This window comes from Heptranchias perlo, unplaced genomic scaffold (genome assembly GCF_035084215.1).
Source record: "Heptranchias perlo isolate sHepPer1 unplaced genomic scaffold, sHepPer1.hap1 HAP1_SCAFFOLD_49, whole genome shotgun sequence".
Taxonomy (NCBI): Eukaryota; Metazoa; Chordata; class Chondrichthyes; order Hexanchiformes; family Hexanchidae; genus Heptranchias; species Heptranchias perlo.
Window position 1 is genome coordinate 2,080,967 of NW_027139505.1, and position 16,204 is coordinate 2,097,170.

Genomic DNA, 16,204 nt, shown 5'->3' on the forward strand with positions numbered 1-16,204 from the left:
TATGCCCAAGCTGTCAGGAAATGCGTCAATGCCAGATTCATCAGGCGCACTCAGAAGACAATACAGAATGTCACCCGAGAACAATGCAACGCCATCAACGCTCTCAAGACCAACCGAAACATCGTCATCAAACCAGCGGACAAAGGAGGAGCCATTGTCATACAGAACAGAACGGACTATTGCAAAGAAGCATACCGACAACTGGACAACCAGGAACACAACAGACGGTTACCCGCAGATCCGACCAAAGAACACACCCACCAGCTCAAAAAACTGATCAAGACCTTCGATCCAGACCTTCAAAGCATCCCACGCACTCTCATCCCACGTACTCCCCGCGTGGGAGACTTCTACTGCCTCCCAAAGATACACAAAGCCAACACACCCGGACGTCCTATTGTATCAGGCAACGGAACCCTGTGTGAGAACCTCTCTGGATACGTCGAGGGCATCCTGAAACCCATCGTACAGGGAACCCCCAGCTTCTGTCGCGACACTACAGACTTCCTACAAAAACTCAGCACCCACGGACCAGTTGAACCAGGAACACTTCTCACCACGATGGACATCTCGGCACTCTACACCAGTATCCCCCACGATGACGGCATCGCTGCAACAGCCTCAGTACTCAACACCAACAACAGCCAATCTCCAGATGCCATCCTACAACTCATCCGCTTCATCCTGGATCACAATGTCTTCACCTTCAATAACCAGTTCTTTATCTAAACACACGGAACAGCCATGGGGACCAAATTCGCACCCCAATACGCCAACATTTTCATGCACAAGTTCGAGCAGGACTTCTTCACTGCACAGGACCTCCAACCAACGCTATACACCAGATACATCGACGACATTTTCTTCCTATGGACCCACGGCGAAGAATCACTGAAGAGACTACACGATAACATCAACAAGTTCCATCTCACCATCAAACTCACCATGGACTACTCCTCAGAATCGGTTTCTTTCTTGGACACACAAATCTCCATCAAAGACGGCACCTCAGCACCTCACTCTACCGAAAGTCCACGGACAACCTCACGATGCTCCACTTTTCCAGCTTCCACCCCAACCACGTCAAAGAGGCCATCCCCTATGGACAGGCCCTACGAATACACTGGATCTGCTCAGACGAGGAGGAACGCGATGAACACCTACAGACGCTGAAAGACGCCCTCGTAAGAACGGGATATGACGCTCGACTTGTCCATCGACAGTTCCGACGGGCCACAGCGAAGAATCGCATAGACCTCCTCAGAAGACAAACACGGGACGCAACCAACAGAGTACCCTTCGTCGTCCAGTACTTCCCTGGAGCGGAGAAACTACGCCATGTTCTCTGCAGCCTTCAACATGTCATCGATGACGACGAACACCTCGCTAAGGCCATCCCCACGCCTCCACTGCTCGCCTTTAAACAGCCACCCAACCTCAAACAGACCATCGTTCGCAGCAAGTTACCCAGTTTTCAGGAGAACAGCGTCCACGACACCACACAACCCTGCCACGGTAACCTCTGCAAGACATGCCAGATCATCGACACAGATACCACCATCACACGAGAGGACACCACCCACCAGGTACATGGTTCATACTCCTGTGACTCGGCCAACGTTGTTTACCTCATACGTTGCAGGAAAGGATGCCCCGGAGCATGGTACATTGGCGAGACCATGCAGACGCTGCGACAACGGATGAGCGGACACTGCGCAACAATCGCCAAACAGGAGGGTTCCCTCCCAGTCGGGGAACACTTTAGCAGTCAAGGACATTCAGCCACCGATCTTCGGGTAAGCGTTCTCCAAGGCGGCCTTCGAGACACACGACAACGCAAAATCGTCGAGCAGAAGATGATAGCCAAGTTCCGCACCCATGAGGACGGCCTCAACCGGGATCTTGGGTTCATGTCACGCTACACGTAACCCCACCAGCTAAAAGGGGGAAGAAATTTATATGTTTTTTAAAATTCTCTCTCTCTCTCTCTGCCATTTTGAGTTTCTTTCTGCCTGCCTGTGTAATAGACACAATGTATATCGAGTGTACTGGGACGTGCTGTTCTCCGTGACTGGCCTGTTTGAATAACAACGACACCTTTTGATTGGTGTGATGCTGTCCCAACATAGTATAAGATATGCGATTTGAGAACCTTTTCATTCATTCACCTGACGAAGGAGATAATCTCCGAAAGCTTGTGATTTTAAAATAAATTTGTTGGACTATAACCTGGTGTTGTAAGATTCCTTACATTTGTCCACCCCAGTCCATCACCGGCATCTCCACATCACGGTAACAAAGGTGCAACTGATGGAACAGCGAAAGTTCTTTGCAGCTGAGGGGAGGGGAGCAGTTCCCTGAGTGGCAATTGGTTCTCAAATAATCTTTCAAAGTCTCCAGTTGGGTGGAGGTGGCTGCAGACCGAGGAATTATCAACTGAAAGTAGACAGGGAACAACGATACAAATGAGATGATTGCCATGGACACTGGGCAACAGATCCTTTGGTGATCTATGTACTGTTAGTGGGGCATGGGAATCAGGCTCGTCGTCCCTCAGTATAGGGAGGTAAGTTGATAGCCCGGTGTCCACGATCTACTGATCAGAGCAGAGCCTCAGCGGCGGCACGGACTCCTCGGATTCCCGTTGATATTCACCAACTTATCCCGGTGGATAAGTGACTCTGCAATGAGCTCTTTTTCGGAAACTGTTAAATCTTCATTAACAATGAGATAGTGAACAGCTATTAAATAACAGGATAAACTGACTTACCCGGAAAACCAAAGGATGCGAGGACAGGGTAATAAATCTCCTTGATCTGTACAATTGTTGGCCCTTCCATTTTTTTGAAGAATGCGTAAATTCTGTCCGGCCTCAGAGTTCCGATTCGAGTGTATCTGAGATCCACAATACTCCTCCTTTATGGGACAATCGTTGAGAAAATCAGGAGACACAATCGTTGGCGTTCGTTACAGTCGCTTAACAAACAAGGCGCGATTTTCCGCTTCAGTGCGGCCAGGGCGCCAATGGGGAAGTTGTAAACCCAGTCCATGAAACTCCGCCCATTAACATCAATGATCTCAAAATAATCCCTGAGGAAATGTGCTCTGTGCACGCCCCGTGAACCGTGTTGGGAACATGCCTCCTGGACACTGCGTTAGGTTCTTAATGCCTCACATTAATTCAATAAAATCTTCACACATCCATTATATAATTAAAACGTGATTTGTATTGTGATGATCACTGATGATGACTCAGCTCTAACATGAGGGAATCCGACTCTAACATGATTCGTGATGGCCCAACCCTAACATTGTTGGTGGTTATCCTGCTCTAACATTACTGGTGGTGAGCTACTGTAACATTACTGGCGGTGTCTTTACTCTAGCATTACTGGTGTTGTCTGTATTCCAGCATTACTGGTGGTGACGCTCCTCCGACATTACTGATGGTTGCCCAACTCCAACATCACTGCTGTTGATCCAACTCTAACATTACTGGCGTTGACCTTACACTAGCATTACTGGTGGTGACCCTACTCTATCATCACTGATGGTGATCTTACTCTAACATTAATTATGGCGATCCTACTGTAACATTACTGGGGTTGACCGTAATCTAATATTACCGCTGGTGACCCTACTCTAATATTACTGGTGATGACCCAACTCCATCACTACTGGGGATGAACCTACTCTAAAATTACTGGTAGTAGCATTACTCTTACATTACTGGTGGTGATATTATTCTAACATTACTGGGAGTGACATCACTCTAACATTGTTGGTGGTGAACCTACTCTAACCGTGTCCCTTCTCTACTGTGGGTGCCCCTACCATTGGACTACAGTTGTCCGTTCTCCTCCGGTACTAATGGTACGCTACACTTACACTAGGCGTGAACTTGCTCCTTCTCTGCTAGTGATGCATCTACATTTAAACTAGAGATGATTGTGCTCCCCTTTATTCGTGATACCTTTCCGCTTACACTGTTGGTGACCTAGCAATTCCAGTACTATTTGTACCCCCTACAATTACACTATTGTTGATATTGCTCCTCCAGTACTAGTGGCACTCCTACACGTAAACGAGAGGTGTCCGTTCTCCTCGGTTAATATACTAGTTGTGCCGCTAGACTTGCACTAGTGGTTGCTTTGTTCCTCTGGTATTCCTGGTGCACGTACACTTACACTGGTGGTACTGCTGCTACCCTTGCACTTAAGTAGATGTGATTGTATGCCTCCGGTACTAGTGGAGCACCTACACTTAGATTTGAGGTGACTTGATCCTCCGGTACTTGTGGCGCCATGAATTTACGCCAGAGATGACTTTGTTCCTTCAGTATTGTGACAGCTTACACTTACACTAGATATGTCCACGTTCCTCCGGTGCTAGTGGTACCTAAAGTGGAGGGTTTCTGTTCTCCTTCGGTACTAGACTATTGGTGCCCCTACATTTACAATAATGGAGACATTATTCCTCCGTTACTGGTGGGACCCGTACACCTACTCTAGACGTTACATTCCTCCTCCGGTGCACGTGGTACCCTACACTTCCACCAAAAGTGGTTGTCCTCCTTCTGTACTTCTGGAAACCTCGCACACACACTGGAGTTGACCGTAATCCTCCGGTACAATTAGTACACTGCACTTATACCAGAGGTGTCTATCATCCTCTGGAACTATTCGTACACGTAGAATTGCAAATGAGGTGACCGGGCTCTTCTTGTAGTAGATGAACCCTCCAGTTACATCATGCTTGACTGCTCTTCTGGTACTATTGGTACACGTACAAATACACTGGATGTGACGGTTCTCCTCCTGTACTAGTGGTAAACTAAACTTGCACCAGAGGTGACCGTGTTCCTCTGTACTATTGGTACCGTACACTCACACTGGAGGTGCTCGTGTTCCTCCACTACTACTGGCATCCCTACACTTAAACTAGAGATGACCGTGCTTCTCCGGTACATGTGATAGCCCTACATATACACTAAGCGTGACTGTGCCCCTTCTCTGCTAATGATGCCCCTGAACTTACACTGGGGCTAACAATTCTGGTCCGGGACTTGAGGTACACTACGCTTTAACTAAGGGTGACCATGTTCCTCTGGTATTCGAGATGAACCCTACACTTACACAAATGATGATCCTTGTCATCCAGTACTAGTAGTAGCTCTACATATATAAATAGTGCTAACCTTTCTGCTCCGGTGCTATTGGTGCCCCTACGCTTACACAAGAATTGATCGTGCTCCTGCAGTACAACAGGTACCCCTACACTTGCACGAGTTGTGATCATGCTCCTCTAGTATTAGTGATACACCTACTGAGACTAGAGTTGACAGCCCTCCTCTGGTACGAGTAATACCGCCACACTTAGACTAGAGATGTCTCACCTCCTCCGATATAAGTAATACGTTATAATTAAACTAGAGGTGACCGTGCTCCTTCAGCACTCGTGGTGCACCTGCACGTACACCAGAGGTAACCGTGCTTTGCTGGTACTAATGTTACCCTGTAGTTATAATCGAGTTAACGGCGCTCCTCCGGTGGTAGCGGTACCTCTAAAGTTACATTAGAGGTGACCATTCTCCTCCGGTCGTTGATCTACCCTCCAGTTACATTAGAGGTAACGTTCTCCTCCACTACAAGTGGTCCTCCGACATAAACATAGAAGTGACAGTGTCCCTCCAGCACAAGTGGTGCCCCTACACTTACACTAGAGGTGACTTGCTCCTCCGCAAAGAGAGGGATCACATACTTACCATTGGGATGACCGTACTCCTTCGATACCCATCGTACCATAAACTTACAATAATGATCTCCGTCTATTCACTTCGCCAATCCATTAATGGTCTCACTTTCTCAATCCATTGATGGTATCCGTCTCTTCGCTCTCCCAATCCATTAATGGTCTCTGTCTATTCAATTTCTCAATCCATTAATGGTGTCCATCCATTCACTTCGTAATCCGTTGATGGCTCTGTTCATTCACTTTCCCAATCCATTAATGATATCCGTCCATAGAACGTTCCCAATCCGTTAATAGTCTCCGTTCATTCACTTTCCCAATCCATTAATGATCTCCGTTTATTCACTTTCCCAATCCATTGATGATATCCGTTCATTGACTTTCCCAATCCATTAAAGGTATCCGTCCGTTCATTCGCCCAATCCATTAATGGTTCATGTCCATTCACTCTCCCAAGAACAGCAATACAAATACACCTTTAAACGTTGTACTGCTGTCAGTACATACACTGAAGTATTGGGGGCAAAATAAGGACGTTATTATTTAACATTATTTTGTTAAATTATACATTTATTACAGGAAAGTTCTGATTGTACCAGAGAGGGGAGAGAGGCGATTCACGATGATGTTTCCAGGACAGGAGAAATTTAGCTTTGAGAAAAGATTGGAGCAGTTGCGATTGTTTATTTAGGAAAAAACGAGGCTGAGGGAAGATTTTTTTGAGGAGTGTAAAATTATGACGGGTTCAAATAGAGTGGATAGGAAAGGCCTATTTCTTTTATCAGATAGGTCAGTGACAAGGGGGTACAGATTTAAATTGGTAGAAGGATTAGAGGGTATCTGAGGATATGTTTTACATCCAAATAGTGGCGGGGGTCTGGAACTCACTGCCTGAAAGGCTGGTGGAGGCAGACACGCTCATTGGATTTAAATATGCTTGGATATGTACTTGACGTTCCATAACCCAGAAGGCTACGGATCAAGTGCTGGCAACTAGAAGTAGGCATGATAGCTCTTTTCGGCCGGCACAGACATGATGGGCCGAATGGCCTCCTTCTGCACCGTAAATTTGAATGATTCTATGATTTATCCGAGTAGTTATTTTAATGGCATGTTCTGTGGTGCCTGTACCTATTTTAAGAAATCAAAAGTTGGCCACCCAGTTAGATGCACTCTACTGGAGTGCAAACAGAGGACTTCTCACTGTGTTGAGTGGAAGTGGCCCGTACACAGCAACCGACTCACAGAATCTCCTGTGCTGTGTGTTCATGTATTATCAAAAGTCGTGGAGGTCCTGTTATTGGAAAGCTGTGTTTTGATATACTGACAGATATAGGCCGAAGAACCAGGCGAGTACTTGGTTTCCTCCTTTAACAGCTCACTAGTGTATCTGTTGGGGTAAATGCTGCCTGATTCAATTCCCGAACTCTCTTACATTTAGCTCAGTTCGGATAAAAATGAATTTAATTTATTAACCCTCGATTAGGTTATCCTCAACCTCTTTCTTGCCAAACCATCAAAGAATAAGCCAAGTCAAAGTCAAGCACTAAAGTCAGTTTAACAGTTATAAATCACAATTTACAGTAAAATTTGGGCACACGGACGCTAAATAGACATAAACACATATCATCTGAATTATGTTGCAATTGATTAGCAAATAACTACTGGCAGAGTTACATAACAAGGTTAAGTAGCAACGGTTGCACAGGCAATTCCATATATCGTCGGAAATCAACATCAAAGGATATTGAGCATCAACGACAACAGCGACCAGAGTCTGAGTTTATAAATTCGTGTGATTAGTTTAAGAGTACTTCCTATGATAGCAAAAAGTTAACAACTTTGAATAACCAGTTTACTATAAAGCTCAAGACCACGCGTGAATAACTGCATTCATTGATTACAGAAACTCATCTTTGCCAACGGTGTCATTGATACAAACTCCTTCCTTCCCTGGGACGCAGGTGTTAACTTATGGAGCGATGAGTCGATGAGTTCCCTTTAGTAGAGGGGTTAACCATTTACACGTGGATTTCCACTCCCTGCGGGCTCTGAGCTTTGAATTTCCCATTAAAGCAGCTGGTATGGCCTTTTCGCGCGCCTTTCAGCTCGAGCAACGTGTGCCAGGATCAAGCTGAGTGAATTGAATGAAAACAATTGGGTCAATCGGAGTCATGGAGGGGTTCACATAGCAGCATCTCATAATCACCTACACTCTTTTGGTAACGCAAGCACATGGTTACACCACGATATTCTATGAAGAGAGATGATTTGAGCGGGTGATAATAATTGCCCCGTACTGTTATCTGGGAAGGAGAGGGAAGCTTTTCATGAATACTAAGTGCATTTTCCGGGTGCATTGGAATGAAAAATTGGTAGCAAAACAAAAACTGAACATTGGGACGCCTTCAAGGAGGAGATGGCTCTGGTACAAACGACACACATTCCCACGAGGGGTAAAGGAAGGACATCCAAAGTTCGAGCTCACACGATGACTAAAGATATAGAGTTTACAATGAAACAAAAAAAATGAGGCTTATGACAAATTTAAGGTACACAATGCAGTAGAAAACGAGGCTGATTACAGAAAGCACAGAAGAGATTTATAAAAGGGAGTAAGAGTGGCAAAGAGAGAGCATGAGAATAGATTGGTGGATAACATAAAAGGAAACCCAAATGTATTTTTTGAACATATAAATATTAAAGGAGTAGTCAAAGGAAGGGTCGGACTGATTAGGGACGAAAAAAGATCTTCTTGTGAAGGCAGAGGGAATGGCTGAGCTACGAATTGAATATTTCACTTTGGTGTTGACCGGAGAATAGGATGCTGCCATTGTAGCAGTAAAGGGGGATGCAGTAGTGAAATTGGATAGGCTAAAAATAGATAAATAGGAGTTCCTTAAAAGAGTGGCAGTTCTCAAAGTATAAACGTCACCCGGTTCAGATGAGATGCATCCTGGATTACTGAGGGAAGTAAGGGTGGAAATTGCACAGGCTCTGGTCACAATCCTCCAATTCTCCTCAGATATGGGGACGGTGCCAGAGGATTGGATGCTTGCAAATGTCACATCCCTGTTCAAAAAAGGTGTGAGTGATGAACCCGGTAATTACAGGCCAGTCGGCATAACTTTCGTGGTGGGGAAACTTTGAGAGACAATAATCCAAGATAAAGCAGCCCGCTTGATTAGCACCCCATCCACCACCCTTAACATTCACTCCCTTCACCACCGGCGCACAGTGGCTGCAGTGTGCACCATCCACAGGATGCACTGTAGCAACTCGCCAAGGCTTCTTCGACAGCACCTCCAAAACCCGCGACCTCTACCACCTAGAAGGACAAGAGCAGCAGGCACATGTGAACAACACCACCTGCACGTTCCCCTCCAAGTCACACACCATCCCGACTTGGAAATATATTGCCGTTCCGTCATCGTCGCTGGGTCAAAATCCTGGAACTCCCTTCCTAACAGCACTGTGGGAGAACCTTCACCACACGGACTGCAGCGGTTCAAGAAGGCGGCTCACCAGCACCTTCTCAAGGGCAATTAGGGATGGGAAATATATGCTGGCCTCGTCAGCGACGCCCACATCCCATGATCGAATAAAAAAATATTCGGGACAAAATTCTTTGGCAATTGGAAAAATATGGGATAATAAATGAAAGTCAGCACGGATATGTCAAAGGAAAATCGTGATATGCGAGCCTGATCAAGTTATTTGATGAACTAACGGTGAGGATTGATGAGGGTGTAGCGGTTGATAATTTGTACATGGACTTTCAAAAGGCATTTGATAAATTACAACAAAATAGAATTTTTAGCAACATTAAAGCCCATGGGATTGAAGAGACAGTCGCAGCGTGGATACAAAATTAGCTCAGGGACAAAAAGCGGAGAGTAGTGGTGAACGGTTGTTTTTCAGACTGGAGGGAAATATACAGTGGTGTTCCGAAGTGGACAGTATTAGGACCACTGCTTTTTTGATATACATTATTGACCTGGATCTGGGTATGCAGTGTACAATTTGAAAGTCTGCTTTATTAATGGAGGCATAAAGTTCAAAGCAAGGAAGTTTACTAAAGCTTTATAAATCATTGGTTATATAACAGAGAGGAGAGGGGTGCGGAGCTGACAGTGAACGATGTGGTTTCAGAGAGATGGAAGAGAATGAGGGGAGCCGGCGAGCTGGCAGAGTTTTGCGGGGGAATCGGGGATCTGGCAGAGAATGAGGGGGACCAGGGTAGCTGGTGGAGAATGAGGAATGAGTTGGAGCAGGGGAGTTGGAAGAGGTGGTGGTGGTGAGGGGGGGCGGGGGGTGTTGGGCGGGAACCTAACAGAGAATGAGAGGGATTCGCGGAGCTGGAAAAAAATAATTAGGATTTCAGGAAGAGGATTGTTAAAAAAATTATAGCCAGGGTTTGAGGAGGGTTACAGAGTTTGTAGCAGGAGATTCTAGAACTGTCCCCGTGGATTGAAAAGTTGCTGATGGAACCCCGCTTTCAAGAAAGAGGGGAGAGAGAAAATAAAGAACCATATGCCAGTTAGTCTGACATAAATAGTAGTAAAAATGCTGGAATCCATTATTTAGAGCCGAGTAACAGGGCACTTAGAAAATCATAACACGAATACACAGAGTCAAAGCGGTTTTATGAAAGGGAAATCGTGTTTGACGTATCTATTAGTTTTTGAAGGTGTAACTAGTAGGGTAGATAAGGGTAACCAGTGAATTTGGATTTTCGAAAGACATTCGATAATGTGCTACACAAGAGGCTGTTCCACATGATTAAGGCTCATGGGATTGGGGGTAATATGTTAGCATGGATTGAGGATTGGTTAACGGACAGAAAACAGAGAGTGTGAACAAACGGATCATTTTCAGGTTGGCAGGCTGTAACGAGTGGGTTGCTGCCAGGGTCAGTGCTTGGGCCTCAGCTGTTTTCAATCTACACTGATGAATTAGATGAGGGGAACGAGCGGAATGTATCCAAGTTTGCTGACGAAACAAATCTCGTTGGGAAAGTAAGCTCTGAGGAAGATGCAAAGAGTTTGCAAAGGGATAGAGACCGGTTCATGAGTCGGCATGCTGGCAGATGGAGTATAATGTGGGGAAATGTGAAAATATCCATTTTGGTAGGGAGAATACAAAAACAGAAGATTTTTTTAAAGGTGAGAGACTAAGAAATGTTGGTGTTCAGGGAGATTTTGGTGTTCTTGTCCACGAATCACAGAAAATTAACATGCAGGAATAGCAAGCAATTAGGAGGGCAACTACCTCTCGTGTAATTGTTGGGGCTCCACTAGAATCAGAGGCGCCTGGTCACATCGAGAGCAAGTGTCGAGGTAGCACTCGTGCCAGAGGAAAACGGTCACTTCTGGTGTATGTTCAGGATAGCACGATTTCCGGAGGAGCGCGTTTACCTCTGATTTACGTGCAGGTGTATCACTAGTACTGGAGGAGCACAATCACCTATGGTTTACGTGTCGGGCTGCGCCTTTTTATTCATCACGGGATGTGGGCGTCGCTGGTGAGGTCAGCATTTATTGCCCATCCTTAATTGCCTCTTGAGAAGGTGGTGGTGAGCCGCCTTCTTGAACCACTTCAGATCGTGAGGTGAAGGTTCTCCCACAGTGCTGTTAGGTAGGGAGTTCCAGGATTTTGACCAGCGACGATAAAGGAACGGCGATATATTTCCAAGTCGGGATGGTGTGTGACTTGGATGGGAACGTGCAGGTGGTGTTGTTCCGCTGTGCCTGCTGCCCTTGTTCTTTTAAGTGGTAGAGTTCGCGAGTTTGGGAGGTGCCGTTGAAGAAGCCTTGGCGAGTTGCTGCAGTGTATCGTGTGAACGGTACACACGGCAGCCACGGTGCGCCGGTGGTGGAGGTAGTGAATGTTTAGGATGGTTTATGGGGTGCCAATCAAACGGACTGCCTTGTCAAGGATGGTGTCGAGCTTCTTGAGTGTTAGTGGAGCTGCCCCAATCCAGGCAAGTGGAGAATATTGCATCACACTCCTGACTTGTGCGTTGTAGATGGTGGAAATTTATGTTGCTGGTCCACTTAAGTTTCTGGTCAATGGTGACCCCAGGATGTTGATGGTTGGAGATTCGGCGGTGGTAATGCTGTTGAATGTCAAGGGAAGGTGGTTAGATTCTATCTTGTTGGAGATGATCAATTCCTGGCACATGAATGGCGTGAAAGTTAATTGTCACTTCTCAGCCCAAGCCTGCATGTTGTCCAGGTCTTGCTACGTACGGGCACAGAATGCTTCATTATCTGAGGGGCTGCGAATGGAACTGAACACTGTGAATACATCTAATATTGCCATTTTCGACCTTATGATGGAGGGAAGGCCATTGATGAAGTAGCAGAAGATGGTTGGGCCTAGGACACTGCCCCGAGGAACTCCGACAGCAATTTCCTGGGGCCGAGATGATTGAGCTCCAACAACCACTACCATCTTCCTTTGTGTTAGGTCCGACTGCAGCGACTGGAGAGTTTTCCACCTGATTCCCATTGACTTCAATTTTACTCAGGGTTACCTTAATGCCTCTGGAATTCAGCTCTTTTGTCCATGTTTGGACCAAGGCTGCAATGAGGTCTGGAGCCGAGTGGTCTTGCCGGAACCCAAACTGAGCATCGATGAGAAGGTTATTGGTGAGTAAGTGCCGCTTGATAGCACTTTCGACACGTTCCATCACTTTGCTGATGAATTAGAGGAAACTGATGAGGCGGTATTTGGCTGTATTTGATTTTTCCTGCTCTTTGTGGACAGGACATACCTGTGCAATTTTCCACATTGTCGGGTCAATGCCAATGTTGTAGTTGTACAGCAGCAGTTCAGCGAGAGGCGCGGCTAATTCTGGAGCCCAAGTCTTCAGCGCTACAGCCGGAATGTTGTCAGGGCACATATCCTTTGCTGTATCCAGTGCAGTCAGCCGTTTCTTGATGTCACGTGGAGTGAATCGAATTGGCCGAAGAATGGCTTCCGTGATTGTGGGGATATCGGGAGGAGGCCGAGATGGATAATCCACTCGGCACTTCTGGCTGAAGATGATTGCAAACGCTTCAGCCATTTCTTTTGCGCTCACGTGCTGGACTCTGCCATCATTAAGGATGGGGAAATTTACAGAGCCTCCTCCTCCCATTAGTTGTTTAATTATCCACCACCATTTACGATTGGATGTGGCAGTACTGCAGATCTTTCATCTGATCCTTTGGTTGCGGAATCGTTTAGCTATGTCCAGTTTTGAGCTGCTGGATCTTTTCTGAATGTATCCCATTTAACACGGTGGTAGTGCCACACAATACGTCGGATGGTGTCCTAAATGTGAAGTCGGAACTTCGTCTCCTCAAGGGCTGTGCGGTGGTCACTCCTACTAATACTGTCATGTAGAGATGCATCTGCGACAGGTAGACTGATGAGGACGAGATCAATCAGATTTTTCACTCGTGTTGGTTCGCTCTCGACCTGCTGCAGGCCCAGTGTGGCAGTTACATTCAAAACTCGGCCATCTCGGTCAGTAGTGGTGCTACCAAGCCACTCTTGGTGATGGACATTGAAGTCCCTCATCCAGATTACATTCTGTGTCCTTGCTACCCTCAGTGCTTCCTCCAAGTGGTGCTCAACATGGAGGAGGACTGATTCATCAGCTGAGGGAGGGCGGCAGGTGGAAATCTGCAGGAGGTTTCCTTGCCCATGTTTGACCTGATGCCATGAGATTTCATGTTGTCCGAAGTAAATTTTGAGGATTCATATGTCCACTCCCTCCTGACTGTATATCACTCTACCGCCACCTCTGGTGAGTGTGTCCCACCGATGGGACAGGACATACCCAGGGATGGTAATGGAAGATTCTAGGACGTTGGCTGCAAGTTATGATTCTGCGATGATGGCGATGTGAGGTTATTGCTTGACTAGTCTGTGGTGCAGACTCTCCCAATTTAGGCACAAGTCACCGGTTGTTAGTGAGGAGGGTCTCAGCGTTGACTGGGCTTGGTTTGCCTTTGTCGTGACCCGTGCCGAGTGGTCTGATGCCAGGTGGTCAGCCCGGTTTAATTATTTTATGGCTTTTTGTCGCGAGATTGTACCACAGAACACAATTATGAAGGGGTTTGAATGGGTAGACGTAGAGAAAATATTTCCGATTATCGGTACAACCAAAACTAGGGGCCATAAACATAAGATAGTCGCTAATATATCCAATAGGGAATTCAGGAGAAACTTCTTTAGAAGATAGAATATGGAACTTGCTACCACATGGAGTTGTTGAGGCGAATAACATGGATACATTTAAGGAGACGCTAGATAAGTACTGACTACCTGTCACGACCCTCACTCCGTGTGGGTGAAGTCAAATCAGATATTAACATTGAAAAATGTTTAACAGCTGGAGTGTCAGCAAGGACACGTGGAGGCAGCGTAGTGACCCAATGGTAAATCCTCGGTATTAGAAAATAAAGAGCGGCGGTTCGACACCTGATCGCGCCTCTGTTAGTTTTCAATGTTTAAGGCGATGATTGCGCTGCACCACCTCCAAGGCCAATATATCCTTCCTGGCGTGCAGTTCCCAAAACCGAATGAAGTTCTCCTGATGGGGTCTGACCAAGGCTCTATACAACTGAAGCATAACTTGCTCCCCATTGTATTCCAGACCGCTTGAAATAAAGGCCAATATTAAACTAGCATTTTTGACTGGGCCACTGGCAAGTTACTCAACAAACATGAAATCGAATGGGATCCTGCAACCAATCACGGCGTTTATTTCTAGCGACTTCACAGCGAAGCAGAGTGTGCTCGTTAGCGAGATTTCCATGGTGAGCTTTCACTCATAAGACAAGTTTTTTTTATTATACACAGGTCTAAGATAGTGACTGATAGATTCCGAATTAAAATATTATCTAAACCACTGAAACTGTCACTGGTCTTAGTATCATCAGTTTTATTCCCCTTTACATGTTAACAAACCTCCAACAAACAGAGGCCCCGGGAATATCCAGGGCCTGGGAGTTTGCGAGACACTAATGTTACTTCAACAGATAATGTAAAAAATTACAATCTGTTTCACCTTGTATAGAACAGTAGAACCAGAGGACACGGCCTGCGCTTGAAGCGGGGTAACTTCAAAACTAATCTACAGAAACAATATTTCAGTGAGCGAATGGTCGATCTATGGAACAAGCTCCTTTCTCACTCTGTAAATTTAATTAAAGGATAGGGGAATTTAAAAGAACACAGAAACTGCTTAATTGGAAATAGCGGACAGAGTAATTTAGGGGAACACGAGCAGCTGAACACGAAATGGGAATTTAGGGGGGAAAGTAATGGTTTAGTTGGAAATGGAGAACAGGGGAAGTTAGGAGAAAACAGTAACTGATTAATTGGAAATAATGTACAGTGGAATTTAGGGGAATAGAATACCCGTTCAATGAGAAATGCACAACAAAGGAATTTAGTGGAACTCAGTAACGATTAAATCGGTAATAGAGGTCAACGGAATTTAAGTGACTATAGCAACTATTTAATTAGAAATAGAGGAAAGAGGAGCATTGGGGAACACAGTAACTGTTCAATTAGAAATAGAATAAAGGGGGAACACAGTAACTGTTCAACTAGAAATAGAATAAAGTGGAATATACGGGGAAACACAGTAACTGTTTAATGAAAGATTGAGAACAGGGAAAATTAGGAGAATACATCAACTGTTCAATTCATAATGGGGATCAGCAGAACACAACACCCATTTATTTAGAAGTAGGCGACACGGGAAGACTGTAACTGTTTAATTAGAAATAGAGGAGACAGGAATGTCAGGGAAACACAGTAACTGTTCAAATAGAAATAGAGGCAGTCATTGGAAAAGAAGGAAAGTTTAATGAGAAACAGGGAACGGGGAATCACAACTTTCTGGGATTGAATTTGACATGGAAATGCAATGGTTTGCTTGATCATGACTTCTGCTTTCCATTTTACCTGTTGATTTTGGATGATGTGGTTGATTACACATCGGCTTCTCCCGATTGTAGTTGGGTGCAGATACATCGCTGATCGATGGAATTATAGCCTCTGCCGGCAGCCTGACTCATGCATTAAATACCGTTGGTCGTCTGAATCCAGTTAAATGGAAATGTGTCTATTACACGGAACTACCCATCACCCAGCACCATTTCCCAGAAGATCGAATCCAGCCGGATAGGCACGGACTGGGATCCACGGGGACCTGCAACCATGTGGAGTTTGGCTTTTGGAGAATCTCAGGATTAAGTGGAACGTTAAAGAGTGACGTGTAAAGAAGGAAGTTAATCACAATTAATTAATGAAGTCCATTCACAATTAAAGTACTAAGGCTACTGTTAGCGAAAGGTTTTCAACAAGGTTCTTGAACATTGAAGTGAGATGTTATAAGTTTATTCAGCAAGCAGTACATACAATAGTACGTAAACATACACTTAAAAGG